Raw genomic sequence first — 23,016 nt, forward strand, 5'->3', positions numbered from 1 at the left:
AACTGTAAAAATACAGGCGCTAATATGAATATGTAGTGAAATTACCGTGTTTAAAAAATATTATTTTCTCTGCAGAAAAGAGTAGCCCAGTTGTGTCTGTGTATACACAACTAATTAGGTACAGCTGAGAGGATCCAATTCTATGGATTCCCACCGCTCCCTATGCAACAAAAAGTATATGTATGGCTGCTGCGCTAATAAACCAAAAATTTTGGGTAATACCAGGCACTTAATTATGGTTGAATCAACATGCAATACACCTTTAATTAAGAACAAAGTATCACTTTTAATTCCTTTTTTGTTTTTATATTAGAAAATCAGGATTAGTTTACACATGAAAACTTTTGCCCACAAAATATCATAAAAATATGTTAAAATACGAAGATCCACAAATTTTATAAAGCACCCAATGTTAGATTCATTAGTTTCAATGTGATTTAACAATCAGTCCATCCACATGGGAATTAAAATTCCTGGTTTGGATGATAGGAATGTAATCACAGTAAAAAAATAGATTATTAGATAAGGAGAGTGCCTGACTGGGCACGATATCTATATAAGAGTCTGGCAATTTTGTGATTGGTTAGAGAAGGTTAATTGTTGCTAGGCAGATCAGAGTTTTGAGTGAGTGATGATTGGGTAGGGCCAGCCTATCGGTGAGTGTAGGGGAGGTGTTTAGTGCATGTAGGGTAGAAACTTCCAGAGTGCTTCCTCTTGTCGTCTGGAAGCCTGGAAGGATAAGTGAAAGCTGATTGTGTCTGCCTGTCTCTTTCTCCTTTCAAGTTTCTCTCTTATTCTCTATTTTCCCCTGATCTCCTTTTCTTATATTCTCTCATACCCCTTTTACTTATACTCATTACTCTTACTCATTACTCTTACACTTTTTCTGTACGCTCCTAAATTGCTCCTGCCTCTGTGTGCCTCCCCACCTTGCTATGCCCAGACCTAAGCGCTCGGCACCCCGTCCCCTAAGACTGGCGGAGGCCGCTCCCGCATCTCGTGCTGTGCGCCTCCGCCGCCCTGCTGCTGTTCCCTCAAGCCAGGCTCCCAGCTCCGGGGTGGGAGGCGCGACGGTGCCCGTTCCGTCAGCGCCTCCCGTCTCTGATCCCGATGCAGCGCCTGGCGGCTCCGTGCGTCCCGCTGCTAGCGGGTCGGGCACGGCGGCCGCCAGCGCAGGACGCTCGCTGCCTAGCGCCGGGGACTCCTCATCCCCGGCCGCGGAGGTGGCTGGGGCTGCAGCGCCGGCTGGCCGCTTCTCTCCCGCGATTAGCGGGTATGGGGCGGCTGGCGCCGGCGCTGCCACAGGTAACATGCACGGCGGGGATTCGGCACCCCCGGCCGCGCTAGTCTATAACGCTGGGGAGGTTGCGGGCGCGGCTACCCTGGGGCATAGTGGGCCCCCCACGGGTCCCGCGCCCGGTGCTTTTGGGGCCCCTGAGGCACCCCTGGCTGCTGGTGGGCATCATATAGCCTCAGTAGCTGGGGGGGTCAGCGGGCAGTGGGGGGATATGCAGGACACCAGTCAGACCCTCCTGGGTCAGGCTCCCCCTCTGGCGGCCATTTTAGGACAGGGCTGCTCACCTCATCCACCTCAGCAAGCTGCTAGCAGCATGCTGGGTGGGGAGTCGCAGCCATCTGGTGGACACTTGGAGGTGCTGCGGGCCTTTTCAGTACATGGCTCCGCAGCAGCCTCTGTGTCTTTGCCAGGCCAGCATTCCGTCACGGATTTTCGGTCCGTGGCGGGGGGTGGCTTTGCTACAAGCACCCTTGGTTTGCCAGCATTCTCTTCCCCCAGCAGTACGGCCATGCCTTACTTACACTTCCCATTTCCCCCGGTAGTTTCGCAAAGTTTCCCACCGCTAGTCTCCACCCCGCAGGTGGTCCAGTCAGTCTGGTCCTCCGGGTTGGGGCAGGCTTTCGGACACCCGCATAATGTTTCTTCCTTTTCGGGGGGGTTTCAATCCGCGTCACTTCCGGCGCCAGCTTTCCACCAGTTCCCATACTATCAACCGCCTTATCCCCCGGCGCAGCCAGGGCCTTACGGGTATCCGTGGCAGGGCGGTTTCGGGTCCCCAGGTTTCCGCGTTCCCAGCGTCAGCCAAGCTGTTGCACTGCCTCCGTACCTTCCCCCGGCCCAGGCCCCGCCAGCTCAGGTGGCACCGCCTGGGCCCGGGACACCATTGCATTCGGTGGCCCCGGGCGGGGAAGCGCCGCACCCCCTCCCCGTTTCATCCGTTGGTGGGGCTGATGGGCCGGGTAACTTAATTCCGATTGTTTCTGTTCCCGAGGTTAGTACAGACGGCTCTGCAGCCCCTCAGGCCACTCAGGTACAGGACGGATCCGGAAGGCGCGGTGAGGTGGACCCATCTCCAACGGATGCCGTTTCTTCAGTGCCAGGTTTCTCGCGGGCGACTGAAATGGCTGACGTCCCTGGCCCTTCCGGTTCTGGTGAGCATGACGTTGCACCTGATTCATCTGTTGTATCCTCATCTGAATCCTCTGCTAGCAGCGAGGGGTCTGATTCCCCCAAGCGCCCGCGCAAGCTTGCGAAATTAGTCGCGCGTGAGGTCGCCAAGGTGGTAGGGAAGGATAAGGTGCCGAGGAAGGCGGTGGCTACTGATCAGCCGCCGAAAAAGGTGGTGGCTCCCGATGAGCCGCCGTTGTTTTCGGAGATGGTGCGCTGCGCGAACACGGCTGTCACTCGGGGTTTACGGAAGAGGATGAAGGAAAAAATAGTTAAGGGAAAATTTGTCGACCTTTTCACCCTCACGGATGACATGAGGAAGGACTTCGACAAGGCGAAGAAGGCGGGGGGCATCGGTGAAAATGCTTTTCGGAGCTTTCATCATTGGTTAAGGGGTTTCTTAGTCTTTTCTGCGGTTTACCTAAAAACGCACCCTGCCGAACATCTGAATGTGGTAAAGTACATGTTTTTGATTAATGAGATGTTCTTGAAGTACAAAGGTTCCGTCTGGAGGGATTACGATGAAAAATTCCGTAAGAATCAGGATGGCAATCCGACGTTACCTTTGGGCTTTAAGGATGTTGAGGTTTGGATGGAGGTTTCCAACCAAACGAGCAGTGTGGTTGAGGGTCAGGCCAAGAGGAAGTTTTTGGGGGGCAAGAATGTTACTGGTACGGCGGCAAAGGGCAAGTGTTTTGCGTTTAATGACTCTAAGTGCACTAGGGGTGCGGCCTGTCGTTTTCGTCACTCCTGCCGCGTCTGTGGAGCCAATCACCCCGCCAAGGATTGTAAGTCCGGAAACGGGGTTAAGCAGGCCGACCAGGGCGCTGCAGGCGGCAGTGCAAAGTAAGGCACCCTCGCCCATAGTTGTACCTGAATTGGCTAAATGGTTGCACCGTTATCCCAGGACGGAGGATGCTGAGTTTTTGTTAGCCGGTTTTAGTTGCGGTTTTCGTCTGCCCATTTCGGAATCTGTTCATGTTGTGTCTCGCAGGAATTTGAGGTAGGCGACGGAGTTTCCTCATGTGGTCAGGCAGAAGGTGGATGCAGAGGTGCAATTGGGTCGCATGTGCGGTCCTTTTGCATGTGAGCCTTTGCCTGGGTTATGCGTATCTCCCTTGGGAGTAGTACCCAAGAAGGCGCCGGGCAAATTCCGCTTGATACAACATTTGTCCTACCCGCATGGGGGCTCCGTTAACGACGCCATTCCTGAGGAGTTTTGCACGGTCAGGTACCAGTTGTTCGACGAGGCCCTGGAATTGATCCGGGGTTTTGGGCCCTCGGCCCTGTTGGCCAAGTTGGATGTTGAATCCGCTTTTCGCCTTCTTCCCCTTCACCCCGACTCTTTCAAGTTTATGGGTTTTCGGTTAGGCGGTTTCTTTTATGTTGACAAATGTTTGCCGATGGGTTGTTCTGTCTCTTGCGCCTACTTTGAGAAATTTAGCTCGTTCCTGCATTGGTGCATTGCTGCAGGAACGGGGCAAGTTGGCATCGCCCACTATCTCGATGATTTTCTGTTTGTGGGCCCAGGAGACAGCAACACCTGCCGGGAGCTCCTTTTTTCCGCGTCCGCCTTGTTCAAGGTTCTGGGAGTGCCTGTTGCTCACGATAAGACAGAGGGACCCACGTGTTGCCTGTCTTACCTGGGCATCGAGGTTGACACTAGCGCAGGTTGTTGTCGTATTCCGGCCGACAAGGTGGCGAAGCTTTTGGGACAGATCGAAGAATGCTTGAGGAAGCGTAGAGTTAGACTCCGTCAGGTGCAGTCCCTTTTAGGCTCCTTTAATTTTGCTTGCCGGGTCATACCCATGGGGAGGGTGTTTTGCCGCAAACTTGAGAGGGCCACAGCGGGAGCGACTGGGCCGCACCACACCATTCGTCTGTCTCGGGAAATTAAGGACGACCTTAGAACTTGGTCGACCTTTTTGGTAACTTTTAATTCGGAATTGCTGTGGCCTCTCCGGCCCGTCGCCAATTCTTCCCTGGAACTGTTTACAGATGCTGCCGGTGCTACGGGTTTCGGTGCTTTTTTCCAGGGCGAGTGGTGTGTTTCGGCCTGGCCCCAGTCTTAGGTATCTCGTGGCTTTACGGCTAACCTACTCTTATTGGAACTGTTCCCTATAGCGGTGGCGGTGGAGTTGTGGGCCCCTAAGTTGGCGAACCGGACGATTGTCTTTTGGTGCGACAATTTGGGGGTGGTACATGCGGTGAACAACCAACGTGCATCATCGCCGCAGGCTTTGCGGCTGTTGAGATTTTTGGTGTTACAATGTCTCCGTTTTAACATCAATTTCACGGCGAGGCACGTGCCTGGGGTCGAGAACGACATCGCGGATGCGCTGTCGCGTTTCGATTTTCCCAGGTTTCGCAGGTTGGCCCCCAGGGCGGAGACCCTAGGTTTGACTTGTCCAACTTCTGTCTGGCAGATTATAGAGCTGGCGTAGATGGCTTGGCGCTGAACTCATTGGCCCCTTCGACCCGCCGGGCATACGCTGCGGCTTGGCGTGACTGGCAGGTGCATCAGGTTAGGTGCGGGGCCGGGGGTAAGTCAGAGGAGGATCTTTTGTTGGCCTTTGTTTGGGAGTGTTACCAGAGTGGTAGGTCCAAGGCGTCCATGTGCGCGGCGTTGGCGGGGATTTCGTTCCATGCCCGGTTGCAGCGGGGGACGGACCCCACCAGGTCTTTCACTTTGTCCAAGGCGCTCAGGGGTTGGGCGAAGTTAAGTCCAGCCCAGCCGGATACGCGCAGGCCTATTGACACGCAGTTGTTGCGCGAGCTCATGGCGATTCTGCCGGCGGTGACTGATTCTGATTTTGAGGCGTCCCTTTTTCGTGCAGCATTTTCATTTGCGTTTTTTGGGGCCTTTCGAGTTGGCGAGCTGGTGGCCGCTAATAAAAGGTCCACTGATACAGGCATGCTTTTCAGGGACCTGGTACTCAAGGAAGGTGTCGCCATGTTTAGGTTGCCTCGTTCCAAGACCGACCAGTTGGGTCGAGGACGCTGGGTGACTTTGAAGGCGCATGAGGATACAGATTTGTGCCCGGTGCTGCATGCAAAAATGTATTTACCTTTACGACCCAAAGGTGGGGCTCAAGTACTGCTGCACGGGGATGCATTGCCTCTCACTCGGTTTCAGTTTGCTGCTGTGTTGAAGCGCTGTTTGGTCGCCCTTGGGCTTAATAGCGCGGAATATGGGACGCATTCCTTTCGCATCGGTGCGGCAACTTGCGCTGCGGCACGCGGACTTCCACCGTCAGCCATTCCGGAAATGGGACGTTGGAAGTCGGCAGCGTTTAAGTCTTATGTTAGATTGGATAAGGTTTAATGTTGCGCTACTTGCGCTAACCCAAAAACGTTGTTTACCTGCCAATTTTGGAATGATTAGCGTTCCAGAATTGGAGGTGTGAAGGAATTTTTTAAATTTTTCCTCCGAGGGGGCCTAAATTACAATTGGCTGACACTCCAGGTCCACGGGAGGTTTTTTAAGTTTTCTCCTTCACTTGGGTTTTTATGTTACTAACTGTTCGGTTCGGTCTAACGGTTCTAATTACCTGTTTTATGGGCGCGGTCTGACAGCTAGGTTACTTTTTCTTTTTCAGCGTCCACTGATTCCAACGAACAGATTTGGGTAGTTGGTCATTCTTACGTGTTTTGGGCCGAGCGGCATCCCCTTGCTGATAGGTCGTCTGAGTTGTTAGGTGGTCGCAGAGTGCGATGGTTAGGTGTGAGAGGGCTCAGATGGTCTGGGCTTTTGGAGCTGTTGTTGCAATATGAACAGCGTTGGGGGCGTCCCCAATGGCTGCTGCTGCACCTGGGCGGTAACGATGTAGGTCACCTAAAAGGTATAGATCTTATACTTAGGATTCAGGCGGAGTTGGGGGAACTTAGCTTGCTTTGGCCTGGTGTACGCTTGGTTTGGTCTGACATTATTCCTAGGTTTGTCTGGAGGGGATCACGGAACGTCACAGCGCTTGACAGGACTAGGAAGAAGATTAACTTTGCTGTGTCGAAGTTTGTGTTGTCTGCTGGTGGTTTGGCCGTTAGACATCCGCTATTGGTGCTCCAGAGCCCCTTTTATTTTAGGAAGGATGGTGTGCATCTCTCCCATCTTGGGATTGGAGTTTTTCTGAGGGCGCTGTTCTCTTGTCTGGAGTAGTTTGTTATCTTTGTAGGTAGGGATAGGATTTGTTTTGATAGGTAATTTGTTTTTGTTTTTTGGTTAGACTTCATTTCGTATTGGGTTGGCGGGCTGCGTTTCTCTGAAACTGGCGGTGGCGGGAAGGCGCTACCGGCCAGCGGTCACTTGTAGCATAAGTGGTGTTGTGGGGCACTTACCCCTTTTGAAGGACGGCGAGTGTGTCCTGCCCTTGTGGGGGGGCGAAGGGCGCTTCCTTGGGGAGCGTCCTCACTCTGCTATAGGAAGGGGTGGTGAGACCTTCGCAACACAGGTTATGCTGATATATATGGATGGGGCGTTTCAGTCGCACCCATGACAGTTGGGGCGTTTAGTCGCCGCCATTTTGTAAGATCGTGACTAGAGCTGGTTAGTGGTAGCGTTTTCCTGGCCACCCACTACGAGTGAGGTCATTCCAATTAATAAATTCAATGACCATTTAATCCAACGCAGTTGTGTCCGTGTCGTTATTTTTAGTTGATAAGCTAGCTTAAAGGGTATAGTTAATGTTAAGCACAATAATTGAATAGACGCCTTAGATAAGGAGAGTGCCTGGCTGGGCACGATATCTATATAAGAGTCTGGCAATTTTGTGATTGGTTAGAGAAGGTTAATTGTTGCTAGGCAGATCAGAGTTTTGAGTGAGTGATGATTGGGTAGGGCCAGCCTATCGGTGAGTGTAGGGGAGGTGTTTAGTGCATGTAGGGTAGAAACTTCCAGAGTGCTTCCTCTTGTCGTCTGGAAGCCCACCCACCCACCCACCCTATTGGCTCACTAATTTGGCCCTTTTCAATTTGGCTTACTATTATCTTTCTTTCAGACTTAGTGGGCGGGAAGGCGCTACCGGCCAGCGGTCACTTGTAGCATAAGTGGTGTTGTGGGGCACTTACCCCTTTTGAAGGACGGCGAGTGTGTCCTGCCCTTGTGGGGGGGGCGAAGGGCGCTTCCTTGGGGAGCGTCCTCACTCTGCTATAGGAAGGGGTGGTGAGACCTTCGCAACACAGGTTATGCTGATATATATGGATGGGGCGTTTCAGTCGCACCCATGACAGTTGGGGCGTTTAGTCGCCGCCATTTTGTAAGATCGTGACTAGAGCTGGTTAGTGGTAGCGTTTTCCTGGCCACCCACTACGAGTGAGGTCATTCCAATTAATAAATTCAATGACCATTTAATCCAACGCAGTTGTGTCCGTGTCGTTATTTTTAGTTGATAAGCTAGCTTAAAGGGTATAGTTAATGTTAAGCACAATAATTGAATAGACGCCTTATGGTGGAGCTTACCACTGTATCATTTGAAATGCTGGTCTCTAATGTAGGAGATGTCTGTTCTCCAGCCGCGTCCCTCCATTCCTTTGATGCACCTATCAGCTGTAGCGCTGTTAGAGGCTGTCAGTAATCAGTGCAGTTGTGCCTTTGGTAAGTGAGCTGAGGCTGATGGTGGGAGCAGAGCCTCCGATTCAGTCCACATCTCGTGCAGGAGGAGGTCACTCACCTGTTGGTGTATACAGTGCAGGAGCCTCAGGACATCTTTGGACTTGCAGAAGATGATAAGAATATCCTTCTAACGCATTTTGCACCTTAGGTTGCTTTTTCAAAGGGTTCCCGATCATATGGATAATCATTAAATATAAATACCTATCAACCTTAAGCATGCTGTGACCTTATTGGTCATTACTAACTGATTCAGGTGTATTTCATTACCATCCACATTGGTGCTAATCAAACAACATTGGGTTCATAAAAACTTTCATTTACATGGTGTTTAGTAACCAAATTCACATAAATATATATATATATATATATATATATATATATATATATATATATAATTGCTTCTCAAAGAGGTAAAAAAAAACATTTTTTTAAAAAAAACATGTAAATGCATCAAATCTTCCTAAAATAACAAATATCAGTATGAATTGGATAGTATTTTATCTGTTTATTCAAATGTTTTTTTTTCCTATAGGGTTACTGCAAACCACAATAGAATTTTGAGACGGCACACTTTGAAGCATACAGAATAAGTTGGTGAATCCCTGGTAGATCACCTTCTTCTTGAAGCAAAGATAACACTCATGAGGTTCTAGGGGGTAGCAGTGTACTTTTTATCCCACACTTTTGGCCCATTCTCTGTCGCCTTTACCTCCATCAGGCCAGTCATTCACTCCCTCTTTGGCCAACAGTGCCACCATTTCTCCTGCCCCTGTTTTCCCGGCCCTCCCTGCTTCCTTACCTTCAATTTTTTTCCTGATGATTCACATGTCACTGTCACATGTTTGCAGGTTTCTGCTGCAGCAGTCACACCTCTTCATGATGGTATTTTTATGGGTCAAGTTATGATGGGTGCATTGCACACTGAGGGACGTTCTTTCACTTTCAGGGTTGACTTGGCTATTCAATCTACATCTGTATCTGATGAATATGTTGGTACCATTGGCATATCAATAATGGGTACAGGGTGTGTGGTACACACGTGGCCCCTGAGCCCAAGGGGCTGACACCACATACCCTGCACTCATATATTAATACTTACCCCTCCGCCATCATTTGTACCTTGGTACAAATGATATATGGCATGCACACAGCTGCTAAAGATATTGTTTGGCAGCATTATACCATTTTCTGCAAAAGCAGGATGGCCAGCATACTACATTTTGAGCTTTGATTTCAAAGATGATGAAGTCTGACTTGAAGTCACTCAGCAGTTTACATCGAATACATAGCAAGGTCAGAAGAGGGGAAATGTTAAACATTTAATAATGCACAATCTAACAAAGGCTGTGGTGTTGGTGTTGACTCTCCTGAATTTGTGATTGGCTGGACATCCAACTAGGGACTGTAGTAGGTTTCATATAGGTTCACATATGAGTGCACTGGTCTCTTTCTATCAGTTTTGGTGCAATTTTCAAAGGTGAATGGTAGGCCGAACCTTAGCCTGATCCTTGGCAGTAAGAAAGTTGAAAAGCTAAGATGCTTCCATTTGAACTATTTACTATTTTACTGTTGGTGGTAATTTGAGTGGTTAGGCTTAGTAACTGATGTATAATTTTTTTGATGTAAAAACTTGAGTCTCATAAAGACCATCAGCAATCAGTGTGGGGTTTGCTCTGACTTATTGAGGTATTGAGGTATTTATTGAGGTATTTAGTCCTGCTTTGCCTACATAGGTTTATTGACTTCAAGATGTATAACGTTGCCAGCATTGAAAATAAGTCAGTAGGTGCTTTGTTTCTCATTTTCAATGGTCTAGGTTCAGGGCACCAGTTTATCCAGCTTATCTTGTCACTGTTATATCTGGCAGCATAGTTTCCTCATGTCTGGTGTTAAGGGAGGTGAAACATTTTATGACTCTCAACTGGTGTTTGTATGTCAGTGGCTTGAGCTAAGTCCTTTAAAAGCAGCTGTGTCAGCTGCATATGCTGATGTTTCTTATTTATGTGAATTGAATGGTTTTATTGCACCTACCAAATCAATCTTGCTCTCTAAAGTTTTGAAGGATTCGCTAAGGAGCAAGTTGGAATGGGGGATTCATGTAAGTCATTTGATATTGGACTCTTAAACAACTTGAACAATATTATTCCAGGACTGTGTCTCGTGACCATGTGGTGGCAATAGTTCACATACTTTTTCAATGGCATTATTTGCTACTTTTTGGGTTAGTAAACGAATTGCTGTTAAAAAGAGTAAATATTCCTATGGTCTGCTTTTTTCTAGATCATAGACTGACCATAAGGCTGAGGGGAAAGCTTTTACAATACCACCAGTCGGTATCCCGTCGGTCACAACAGCAATGCCAGAATTCTTTCAGAATATGTGCAGCAACTTGTGCAGCGACAGGCGGCTCTTCCATCAAATTCTTTAAATAGTTATTCACTAGAAGTTATCTCCTCACAAAGTTTACTTGGGGATACAGTAAGTTACATAGTTAGCCAAACTCCCTGAGACTTGTTTGGGAGGGTAAGGTCTTTAGCCTTCCACCAAGAATTAAGTTATTTATAGATTTTGCCCTCACAATGGTTTATGTGGTTTTGACATTCATCTGGGTACCCCAGTGTCTGTCCTCTCTAACCTTGGCTAGGTTGTTTGTCATATACCTATTTTACTGACTTTGAGTCCATTTATTATACAGTAGGTTTGCCAATAAAATTATGATGAATGTGGGTTTTGAAACACTTCTATATTTACTGGACTAGTATGCATCCATTAGCTGTGAAAGCCCCTCAGGTGCTAAAGACTCTGGACCGCTTCTGGACTGGTGAGAAGCATTTTGGTTCCCCTGATTGGATGGTTATGAATTTTGGTAAAACAATTTGAGCACTGTTAAGTGGATTGAGCTGATTAATGCTAATAAGACTGAAACACGTGCTCTTTGCCCATTAGTCCCATGTAGTTCTAGTAGGGATGAAAATCATCAGCGTTTGACCCTTGATTTAGTTAATAGGTTATGGACTTTTATAGGCTGAACAGTGTGTATTTGTATAAGGTTCGATGTGTTCATTAATGGCCTTTTATTCTTCCTTAAGCTCCATTTTTTTGGGTCACTTTATGATGGGGGAAGTGGTTCTTTGAACCTTTATTTGACAGAAAGCAATGCTACTCAATGGCCTTCTACTGCTATAGAGGTTGGGTAGCATTTCCTCTTTCAGAGTGGCAAGTTTGTCTCTACCTCAGCAGAGGACATGGTCACCATTTCAAGGAATGACCAGTTGTAGGTAAATTAAGTGGAAGTGGTGCTGCCCAATACTGCTGGCATAGGTTCCCACTCTATTTATTTATAATTTCATTTTGCTGTGACCAAGGTTTACAATGCTTTTTTTCCTGCCAAGATACCTAATTTCAAATTACAGTCTGTACAATAAATAGTCTGTGACCTCTTTTTGTCAATAACTGTCTGTGTAATTTTTTAGCTAGTTTTAGTTTAGGTTTAGTATGAAGTATTAAAAAAGCTGGATGACTTCCAGTATACGACATAACCAAGAAAGGTCATGTATGTTCAAAATGTAATCAGCTTCTTGCAATTTACATAAAACTTTAATCATATTTGATATAGGGGTCAGAAAATAATGGAAGAGTTTTTGTTCTTTTTTAATTACTGGTAAATCACATGCATGTTACAGAATATTATATTTGTAGCTTTTATTTATCTGCATGGATCAATAGACATGTACAAGTGCAGTACTGCCTTCTGTTACCTTCCAGGTTGGCATAAACTTCAGATCCATGAGCGTGGCTCATTTACTAAAATATGTTTTGACATTCACTTCTTCCAACCTGTATTTGTCTCCAGCAAAAGGAGGATGAAACGTAATCAAAATGTTAGTGGCATTCGACCATTAGCATTGCTCTTTTTTAGAATCATGACAGTCCATTAAACTTGGCCATTAAAATGTCAGATGAATTTTCAGGCCCTTGATCTTGGCTAATTAATTAAATCATTAATTTATGTGGGTGTGCTGTCAACATTTGCATTTTCTCATTAATAGTGAATTATTTCATTTGTGAACTTATTAACTTAAAAATCTTATGTTCTATCTGCACTGTGACTATTACTTTGGCATGTATGTTTTAATATCTCTGGAGGCTGTAAGTCATTCCTGTTGCTTTTGCTGCTACATCTATTTAACTTAAACTGTACAGATTTTGGGGTCATTTTTGTTCTCATGTAAAAAGAAAATAAATATATATATATATATATATATATATATATATATAGAGAGAGAGAGAGAGATGCCATCAGAAATAGTGGAGCCTGGGACTGACCTCCCTGTCATAATTCCCATGGGGGAAGGGAGGAAACAAAAACAAGTATGAGAGAAAGAGAAGGAATGGAGGGAAATGGTAGAGAGAAATATAAGGAACAGGTGGGAGACAGAGAGAAGGAATAAGGGTAGATCAGAGAGAGAGTGGAGGAATAGTGGGAAATGTGTTAGAGAGGAGGGATATGGGTAGAAAGGAGACAGGAGGAATCAAGGTAAATGGGAGAGAGAGAGGGATAGGAAGAGGTGAGGATAAAGAAGAGATGAAAGAGATGAGGAATAGGAGGAAGAGAGGAGGAAAAGGAGAAGAATAGGGAGAGAGAGGGGGGAATAGGGAGATATGAGTGAGAGAGGAGAATTAGGAAAAGATGAGAGAGAGAGAGGAGGAATAGGAGAAGATGAGAAAGAATGAACAGGAGGAAATTAGTGAAGGAGGAATATGGGAACACGGGCCAGAAAGAGAGAGAGGGGAATATGGGTAGATGGGAGATAGGATGAATAAGGGGAGATGGGAGATAGAGGAGAAATGAGAGCAGATTAAAGAGAGAGGAGGAATGGGAGGAGGAGAGAGAAGAGGAATAGGCGGTAGAGAGAGGAAGAATAGGAGGAGATATGAGAGCAAGAAAAAGCAATAGGAGTTAAAGAAAGAAAGAAAGAAAGAAAGAAAGAAAGAAAGAAAGAGGAGGAATAAGAGATACAGGGGTATATTTACTAAAATTCATATTTGTCCCGATTTGGAGAGAGATTCATCACGAATGACATCGAAAGTATAATTTTGCAACTTTTTGAATTTGTTACGTCTCATTTACTAAGCTGTCGTATTTTTTTTTCCTGTTGTCCGATGTCGATGTCATTCGTATTTTTGTAAGATATAATGCGGCCGATTTAGTGGTTTGTCGGCCGTGTTCTGAGGTTTTGTTACGACTGCGTCACATTTCGGTTACGGCAGTGTTTATCCGTTCCCGGCCGCGTTTTTTTTCTAAGTTTCGATTTTGTCACTCGTCCGTGATTGGTTTGATTCGTGATGGAGGAGTGTCTGTGCTCATTACTATAAAAACGCCCCAAACCGGCCGCACCTCGTGGGTTTAGCTAGTGGAGAGGAGAGAGGAAGGTGTGTTAGGAGTTGGTGAGTTTTGTGGAGTTTGTGGAGGATTTGAGGCGGAGTTTTGCAATTGTTGAGTGCTGTACTGTGTGTGTAAGTAGTCTTGTCATACTAGTTGTGTAGTTATTTAAAAGTCTGTCTAGTTTTTTGTCTTTGTTTTTTTTTTATGTCTATTGTCATTGTTTGTGAGTGAGTGTGTGTGTGTTTGGTGTGTGGTGTGTAGTGGTAGTGGAGGAGTGTGTTAATTGTTTTTTTTCTCAGTGTTATTTGTTGTTTGTCCTGATTATGTCCCAGTCAGAGGTGAGTGTGGTGGAGGAGGTGAGAGAGGTGGAGGAGGTGAGAGAGGTGGAGGAGGTGAGAGAGGTGGAGGAGGTGAGTGAGAGGGAGGAGGTGAGTGAGGTGGAGGAGGTGAATGAGAGGGAGGAGGTGAGTGAGGTGGAGGAGGTGAGTGAGAGGGAGGAGGTTAGTGAGGAGGAGGGGGAGGTTGCTGCAGCGGCTTCCACTAATAGTGATAGTGATGGTGTTGTGGCTCCGCAGCCACGCACCACTACAAAGACGGGCCACAATGTTAAGTTCAGTTACGCTGAAAATATGGCTCTGGTGCAGGAGCTGATGAGGCATCATCGCCAGTTGTTTGGGCATGATGCTGCAAAGGTGTCAACACGCAGGAAGACTGTTCTGTGGGGGAAGGTCGTTGCGGCTGTGAATAGTGAGGGTGTGGTGAGGCGGACCGAGGAAACCTGTCGTAAGCGCTTCTACGACATCAAGCGCCGTGTGAAGGCGAAGATGGCGAAGGAGGCTAAATCAGCCAGCCAAACCGGTGGTGGACACCCCTTCCGAGCGTCTTATCGAGATTGGGAGGAGCCTGTTCGTACGCTGATTCCGCCTGAAGTGGTTGGTGCAACTCATGTCCGGGATTCGGATCGGCCAAGGCAGGATGGTGAGTTTCTAAACAAAATGATGGGCGAATTCCAAGCGCTGCTGTGAACCGGAACTCCTTGTGTCTGAAAGAATCCTCAAAGGAAACAGAATACACAATATCCTTGTACAAGCTTCAGCATCCAATAAATCTCTTGAGATATCCTTCAATGACTGACCTGTATTATAGGCCCTATATTCACATAAGGGTATCTTTGTCTTCTATTTAATACACCGCAATCATGTCATCCAAAATATGTAGTTTCAGCACACAGGTGTTTACTTAAGATATTCTTTAATAACTGACCTGTATTATAAGCCCTATATTCACATAAGGGTATCTTTGTCTTCTTATTCAATACACCGTAATCACATCATCTATAGTATATCACTTATTGGAACAAAGCTCACCTTTGTGATAAGCCCTATGTGTATCCAAAGGTATCTTTAACGGGTCCACCCACACCAGAATCTTTCAATGATCTTGTAGGTACATCCACAGCCTCATAATAGGTAAAAACTTCATCAATCCGTTTTGAATTAAAAAAATCTGTTTTTCTTTAATTGTTGTAGTCACATAAAAATATTTAAAAATCCATACAAAAATGGAGGTACCCCATAAGTAGAACCGGCAAGATCACTTCCACTCACACCCCTAAGATGGAACTCGGTACGAACCAATAAGGATACAGGTCAGTCATTGAAGGATATCTCAAGAGATTTATTGGATGCTGAAGCTTGTACAAGGATATTGTGTATTCTGTTTCCTTTGAGGAAGGAGTTCCGGTTCACAGCAGCGCTTGGAATTCGCCCATCATTTTGTTTAGTAGCTAGAAAAGAAGTGGTGCTCTTTGGGACGTATTTTCAAGCTGCCGCTGGGGCGCAAGTCACTGTTTCATTTTGTCTTAATTAGGATGGTGAGTTTGTTTTATTTTTTTATGTAATTTGAACATTTGTGCTTTGTCCTTAATTGTGTGAAATGTCTTTGCGCTAATTGTGATTGTTATTTGGTTCTTTCTTCTAATGTGTTGGTGATGTACTGTAGTGCAGGCCTGTGCAACCTGTGGCTCTCCAGCTGTTGTAAAACGACAAGTCCCATCATGCCTTGCCACAGTTTTGCATTAGTGAATGCAAAATGTGTTGCTGGGCATGCTGGGATGTGTAGTTTCACTACATCTGGAGAGACACAGGTTGGCCAGGGCTGATGTAGTGTTATTCTCAATTCTGTTTTTTTTTTTTGCCTTATGTATTGACAATGTTTCTGGTGTCTGTTTTTCCAAGAAAATGTTAGTCGGTGTATTTTAATAAAGTGTGATTACTGTGTTTTATGCATATGTTTATATGTTAACATTTTCAATGGGCGTATGTTTATTTTGTGTTGTTCTGGGTTGTCATTTGTGTTGATTATGTGTATTTTCATGCATTTGTTGTTTTGATGTTTTCAATTTTGTGCAGATATTTGTGGCTACTGTTTTCTTGTTAGCGTCTAAAATTGGTAACTTAGCGTGCAATATTGTGGCTGTGTAAAGCTACGACGTTTGGGTTTTAAGTAGTGATGAGCGGGTTCGGTTTCTCGGAAACCGAACCCCCCCGAACTTCACCCATTTTACACGGGTCCGAGGCAGGTTCGAATCTTCCCGCCTTGCTCGGCTAACCCGAGCGCGCCCGAACGTCATCATCCCGCTGTCGGATTCTCGCGAGATTCGGATTCTATATAAGCAGCTGCACGTCTCCGCCATTTTCACTCGTGCATTGGAGATGATAGGGAGAGGACGTGGCTGGCGTCCTCTCCGTTTATTGTTGAACTTGATTGCTTTATTGCTTAATTGTGGGGAGGACTGGGGAGCAGCTGTTAGGAGGAGTACAGTGCAGAGTTTTGCTGATAAGTGACCACCAGTTTTATCCGTTATCTGCCTGAAAAAAACGCTCCATACCATATCTGTGCTCGGTGTGCTGCATAATATATCTGTGCTCACACTGCTTAATTGTGGGGACTGGGGAGCAGCTGTATTATATAGCAAGAGTACAGTGCAGAGTTTTGCTGACAGTGACCACCAGTATACGTTGTCTGCCTGAAAAACACTCCATATCTGTGCTCAGTGTGCTGCTTTATTGTGGGGACTGGGGACCACCAGTATAATTAATATTATAGAGGAGGAGTACAGTGCAGAGTTTTGCTAACACAGTGACCACCAGTATACTATATATAGCAGTACGGTAGGCCACTGCTGTACCTACCTCTGTGTCGTCATTCATTAAGTATACTATCCATCTACATTCTATACCTGTGGTGCATTTTAGTTTTGCAGTTTGCTGACACAGTGACCACCAGTATACTATATATAGCAGTACGGTAGGCCACTGCTGTACCTACCTCTGTGTCGTCATTCATTAAGTATACTATCCATCTACATTCTATACCTGTGGTGCATTTTAGTTTTGCAGTTTGCTGACACAGTGACCACCAGTATACTATATATAGCAGTACGGTAGGCCACTGCTGTACCTACCTCTGTGTCGTCATTCATTAAGTATACTATCCATCTACATTCTATACCTGTGGTGCATTTTAGTTTTGCAGTTTGCTGACACAGTGACCACCAGTATACTATATATAGCAGTACGGTAGGCCACTGCTGTACCTACCTCTGTGTCGTCATTCATTAAGTATACTATCCATCTACATTCTATACCTGTGGTGCATTTTAGTTTTGCAGTTTGCTGACACAGTGACCACCAGTATACTATATATAGCAGTACGGTAGGCCACTGCTGTACCTACCTCTGTGTCGTCATTCATTAAGTATACTATCCATCTACATTCTATACCTGTAGTGCATTTTAGTTTTGCAGTTTGCTGACACAGTGTCCACCAGTATACTATATATAGCAGTACGGTAGGCCATTGCTGTACCTACCTCTGTGTCGCCATTCATTAAGTATACTATCCATCTACATTCTATACCTGTGGTGCATTTTAGTTTTGCAGTTTGCTGACACAGTGACCACCAGTATACTATATATAGCAGTACGGTAGGCCACTGCTGTACCTACCTCTGTGTCGTCATTCAATAAGTATACTATCCATCTACATTCTATACCTGTGGTGCATTTTAGTTTTGCAGTTTGCTGACACAGTGACCACCAGTATACTATATATAGCAGTACGGAAGGCCACTGCTGTAACTACCTCTGTGTCGTCATTCATTAAGTATACTATCCTTCTACATTCTATACCTGTGGTGCATTTTAGTTTTGCAGTTTGCTGACACAGTGACCACCAGTATACTATATATAGCAGTACGGTAGGCCACTGCTGTACCTACCCCTGTGTCGTCATTCATTAGGTATACTATCCATCTACATTCTATACCTGTGGTGCATTTTAGTTTTGCAGTTTGCTGACACAGTGACCACCAGTATACTATATATAGCAGTTCGGTGGGCCACTGCTGTACCTACCTCTGTGTCGTCATTCATTAAGTATACTATCCATCTACATTCTATACCTGTGGTGCATTTTAGTTTTGCAGTTTGCTGACACAGTGACCACCAGTATACTATATATAGCAGTACGGTAGGCCACTGCTGTACCTACCTCTGTGTCATCATTCATTAAGTATACAATCCATCTACATTCTATACCTGTGGTGCATTTTAGTTTTGCAGTTTGCTGACACAGTGACCACCAGTATACTATATATAGCAGTACGGTAGGCCACTGCTGTACCTACCTCTGTGTCATCATTCATTAAGTATACTATCCATCTACATTCTATACCTGTGGTGCATTTTAGTTTTGCAGTTTGCTGACACAGTGACCACCAGTAAACTATATATAGCAGTACGGAAGGCCACTGCTTTACCTACCTCTGTGTCGTCATTCATTAAGTATACTATCCATCAACATTCTATACCTGTGGTGCATTTTAGTTTTGCAGTTTGCTGACAGTGACCACCAGTATACTATATATAGCAGTACGGTACGGAAGGCCACTGCTGTACCTACCTCTGTGTCGTCATAAAGTATACTATCCATCTACATTCTATACCTGTGGTGCATTTTAGTTTTGCAGTTTGCTGACACAGTGACCACCAGTATACTATATATAGCAGTACGGTAGGCCACTGCTGTACCTACCTCTGTGTCGTCATTCATTAAGTATACTATCCATCTACATTCTATACCTGTGGTGCATTTTAGTTTTGCAGTTTGCTGACACAGTGACCACCAGTATACTATATATAGCAGTACGGTAGGCCACTGCTGTACCTACCTCTGTGTCGTCATTCATTAAGTATACTATCCATCTACATTCTATACCTGTAGTGCATTTTAGTTTTGCAGTTTGCTGACAGTGTCCACCAGTATACTATATATAGCAGTACGGTAGGCCATTGCTGTACCTACCTCTGTGTCGTCATTCATTAAGTATACTATCCATCTACATTCTATACCTGTGGTGCATTTTAGTTTTGCAGTTTGCTGACACAGTGACCACTAGTATACTATATATAGCAGTACGGTAGGCCACTGCTGTACCTACCTCTGTGTCGTCATTCATTAAGTATACTATCCATCTACATTCTATACCTGTGGTGCATTTTAGTTTTGCAGTTTGCTGACACAGTGACCACCAGTATACTATATATAGCAGTACGGAAGGCCACTGCTGTACCTACCTCTGTGTCGTCATTCATTAAGTATACTATCCTTCTACATTCTATACCTGTGGTGCATTTTAGTTTTGCAGTTTGCTGAAACAGTAACCACCAGTATACTATATATAGCAGTACGGTAGGCCACTGCTGTACCTACCCCTGTGTCGTCATTCATTAGGTATACTATCCATCTACATTCTATACCTGTGGTGCATTTTAGTTTTGCAGTTTGCTGACACAGTGACCACCAGTATACTATATATAGCAGTTCGGTGGGCCACTGCTGTACCTACCTCTGTGTCGTCATTCATTAAGTATACTATCCATCTACATTCTATACCTGTGGTGCATTTTAGTTTTGCAGTTTGCTGACACAGTGACCACCAGTATACTATATATAGCAGTACGGTAGGCCACTGCTGTACCTACCTCTGTGTCATCATTCATTAAGTATACAATCCATCTACATTCTATACCTGTGGTGCATTTTAGTTTTGCAGTTTGCTGACACAGTGACCACCAGTATACTATATATAGCAGTACGGTAGGCCACTGCTGTACCTACCTCTGTGTCATCATTCATTAAGTATACTATCCATCTACATTCTATACCTGTGGTGCATTTTAGTTTTGCAGTTTGCTGACACAGTGACCACCAGTATACTATATATAGCAGTACAGTAGGCCACTGCTGTACCTACCTCTGTGTCGTCATTCATTAAGTATACTATCCATCTACATTCTATACCTGTGGTGCATTTTAGTTTTGCAGTTTGCTGACACAGTGACCACCAGTAAACTATATATAGCAGTACGGAAGGCCACTGCTTTACCTACCTCTGTGTCGTCATTCATTAAGTATACTATCCATCTACATTCTATACCTGTGGTGCATTTTAGTTTTGCAATTTGCTGATACAGTGACCACCAGTAAACTATATATAGCAGTACGGAAGGCCACTGCTTTACCTACCTCTGTGTCGTCATTCATTAAGTATACTATCCATCAACATTCTATACCTGTGGTGCATTTTAGTTTTGCAGTTTGCTGACACAGTGACCACCAGTATACTATATATAGCAGTACGGTACGGAAGGCCACTGCTGTACCTACCTCTGTGTCGTCATAAAGTATACTATCCATCTACATTCTATACCTGTGGTGCATTTTAGTTTTGCAGTTTGCTGACACAGTGACCACCAGTATACTATATATAGCAGTACGGTACGGAAGGCCACTGCTGTACCTACCTCTGTGTCGTCATAAAGTATACTATCCATCTACATTCTATACCTGTGGTGCGCCTCTTTTTTTATTTGCATCATGTGCTGTTTGGGGACAATTTTATTGAAGTGCCATCCTGTCTTGACACTGCAGTGCCACTCCTAGATGGGCCAGGTGTTTGTGTCGGCCACTTGTGTCGCTTAGCTTAGTCAACAGCGACCTTGGTGCGCCTCTTTTTTTCTTTGCATCATGTGCTGTTTGGGGACAATTTTTTTGAAGTGCCATCCAATCCTGACACTGCAGTGCCACTCCTAGATGAGCCACTTGTGTCGCTTAGCTTAGTCACACAGCGACCTTGGTGCGCATCTTTTTTTCTTTGCATCATGTGCTGTTTGGGGACAATTTTTTTGAAGTGCCATCCTGTCTTGACACTGCAGTGCCACTCCTAGATGTGCCAGGTGTTTGTGTCGGCCACTTGTGTCGCTTAGCTTAGCCATCCAGCGACCTCTGTGCAAATTGTAGGACTAAAAATAATATTGTGAGGTGTGAGGTGTTCAGAATAGACTGGAAATGAGTGGAAATTATGGTAATTGAGGTTAATAATTCTATGGGATCAAAATGACCCCCAAATTCTATGATTTAAGCTATTTTTTAGGGTTTTTTGAAAAAAACACCCGAATCCGACAAAAAATTTTCGGTGAGGTTTTGCCAAAATCCAAAACCAAAACACAAAACCCGAAAAATGTCCGGTGCACATCACTAGTTTTAAGTAGTATAATTTTGTGGATTATGCGCCTTTGTGTATGTATTGTTTGGTGAAATTGTTTAGCATTTAAAGTATACACACCCAATGAAGTCATGCATTCAAGGCTAAGCATCGTTTAGTTTAATTCCCAGCAGGTACCACATATGTTTACATCCCAATAAGTAATTGGCATAAACATATCAACTAAAGAGTATGTTCATATCGACATTCTCCATATTTCTACAGTACGCCAGAGAAGCAGCACAGCCAGGCCACATCCAACATTGCCTAGAGATGCAGATGGTGGCAATGCAGGTAAGATTTAACTGTAACCACATATTCTGCAAACACATAGAAACACAAAATGTTAATGATTATCTTATCACATAGGTTCTTCGGCTAATCCACCTCCACTAAGGCGCCCATCACAGGGCTCGTTTACTGTGGCTACGGGGCCACCCAAGAGGCCCCATCTTGAGGTCCAGCACCAGCATCACCACCCCAACGGCGCATCTCCGCAGTGTCGGCCGTGCCACCACTTGCTCTTTTTGCCAGCCCCCAAAGTGAGGATCCACAATCCCCTCAGTTGTCTGGTGAGTAAAACCTAAAAATTACGTGTAAATAAGTTAAAAAAACAGTGGTGTAGATATATTAACCTGGAGAAGGCATAAGGAAGTGGAAAAACACTGATATGTGGAAGATGATAAAGGCAGCAGTACAAAATAAACACAACTGTTAATGTACATATTGGAGCTTTTTGCCTTGTGCCTTTAGCACCTTGCACATATTACTGGTTTCTCACTTCCTTATGCCTTCTCCAGGTTTATACATCTGCACCACTGTTAGTACTGAAAAAACAAAAAAACAAATGACCAGTCATACTTGCAATAATAAACAACAACAAGCAGATGGTGTTAAGGTATTTTTAGACGGTTAATTGTCATATGTGATGTTGGCCATATGAACACATTTTTGAAATTGTTTTTTTGGCCAAAAAAAAAACATAAATGTTAAGTCTCATCCAATTGTTTTTCATGGCCAAAAACACCACTTCTAAACATAGGGCACCTTAAAACTTTTTCACCCATTGTTAATGTTTACATTTTAGACCACTATATTAGATAACGTTTTGGCCAGACCACTGACTGCCTTGAACAATGTATGAGTGTATTGGTCAACACATTTATTGTTTTGTGTGTGTTGTTCCAAAGGAAGCTTCATACCTAATATGTAAATGTAGTACTTTGTATTTGTTAGAGTTCTTCGTGTTTAAACAGTAATTATGGCTCTGAATCCTACTATTTCCACAAACTTTAAACAACTGAGTAGTGTACGTTAGAAGCCACATCTTTTAAATAAAAGGTGACCAACATAGTTAAGTTTAGGACACAATCTATTTAGCTATTACATTAATATTCAGAAGTAATGCATGTTGACGTAAAGCTATCGTAAGACCAATGCTACATATGTACTAAATAGTGGCTGTCTTCGACCCCATACAGACCCAGGCATCATGACCGAGGATGTGCAGCAGGACCGTTACCAGGAGACCTTCACACTCAACCTGCAGCCCATCGATCCGACACTGTATTACATTACAGAACCAACACTTAGACGTAGACGTGTATGTATGTGTTAACTCACCTGAATTACATATTTTAAAAAGGTTACCTGTGAGATACTAATTACATCGGCAGTCACAGCCTGAAAGCTGCCATTAGCCAGAAAGTGCAACACAGGCAGGAGTTTGTGCAGGCCTGAGACAGAGCTAGAGCGTACTGTCTCAGGGTCTAGGTTCAGTTTGACAAGGTCATACAGAGTGAAAATATTATTTGCATTTAGTCTGCTCATCTGTATAACATGGTCATCAGCAATTTTGTTATCGTTTAAACGCCCACTAAAAAAACAAGCCATGGCTAGCCTACGCGGAACATGTACAACCTGCTGACCCTGTTGATTTTCCTGGCCTG

General features: G+C 44.8%; 1 long non-coding RNA gene across 1 annotated transcript in view; it reads left to right on the forward strand.

Annotated features, from left to right (window-relative positions):
* LOC134887926 (uncharacterized) overlaps positions 1 to 22,690 on the forward strand; it is a 53,891-nt gene extending 31,201 nt beyond the window's left edge. Inside the window, exons 2-4 of the long non-coding RNA XR_010171093.1 lie at positions 21,293 to 21,361; positions 21,437 to 21,639; positions 22,549 to 22,690. This is a non-coding gene — a long non-coding RNA (uncharacterized LOC134887926). The remainder of the gene's footprint in view (positions 1 to 21,292; positions 21,362 to 21,436; positions 21,640 to 22,548) is intronic.
* Positions 22,691 to 23,016: the final 326 nt, after the last annotated feature.

The sequence above is a fragment of the Pseudophryne corroboree genome, chromosome 1 (genome assembly GCF_028390025.1).
Source record: "Pseudophryne corroboree isolate aPseCor3 chromosome 1, aPseCor3.hap2, whole genome shotgun sequence".
Taxonomy (NCBI): domain Eukaryota; kingdom Metazoa; phylum Chordata; class Amphibia; order Anura; family Myobatrachidae; genus Pseudophryne; species Pseudophryne corroboree.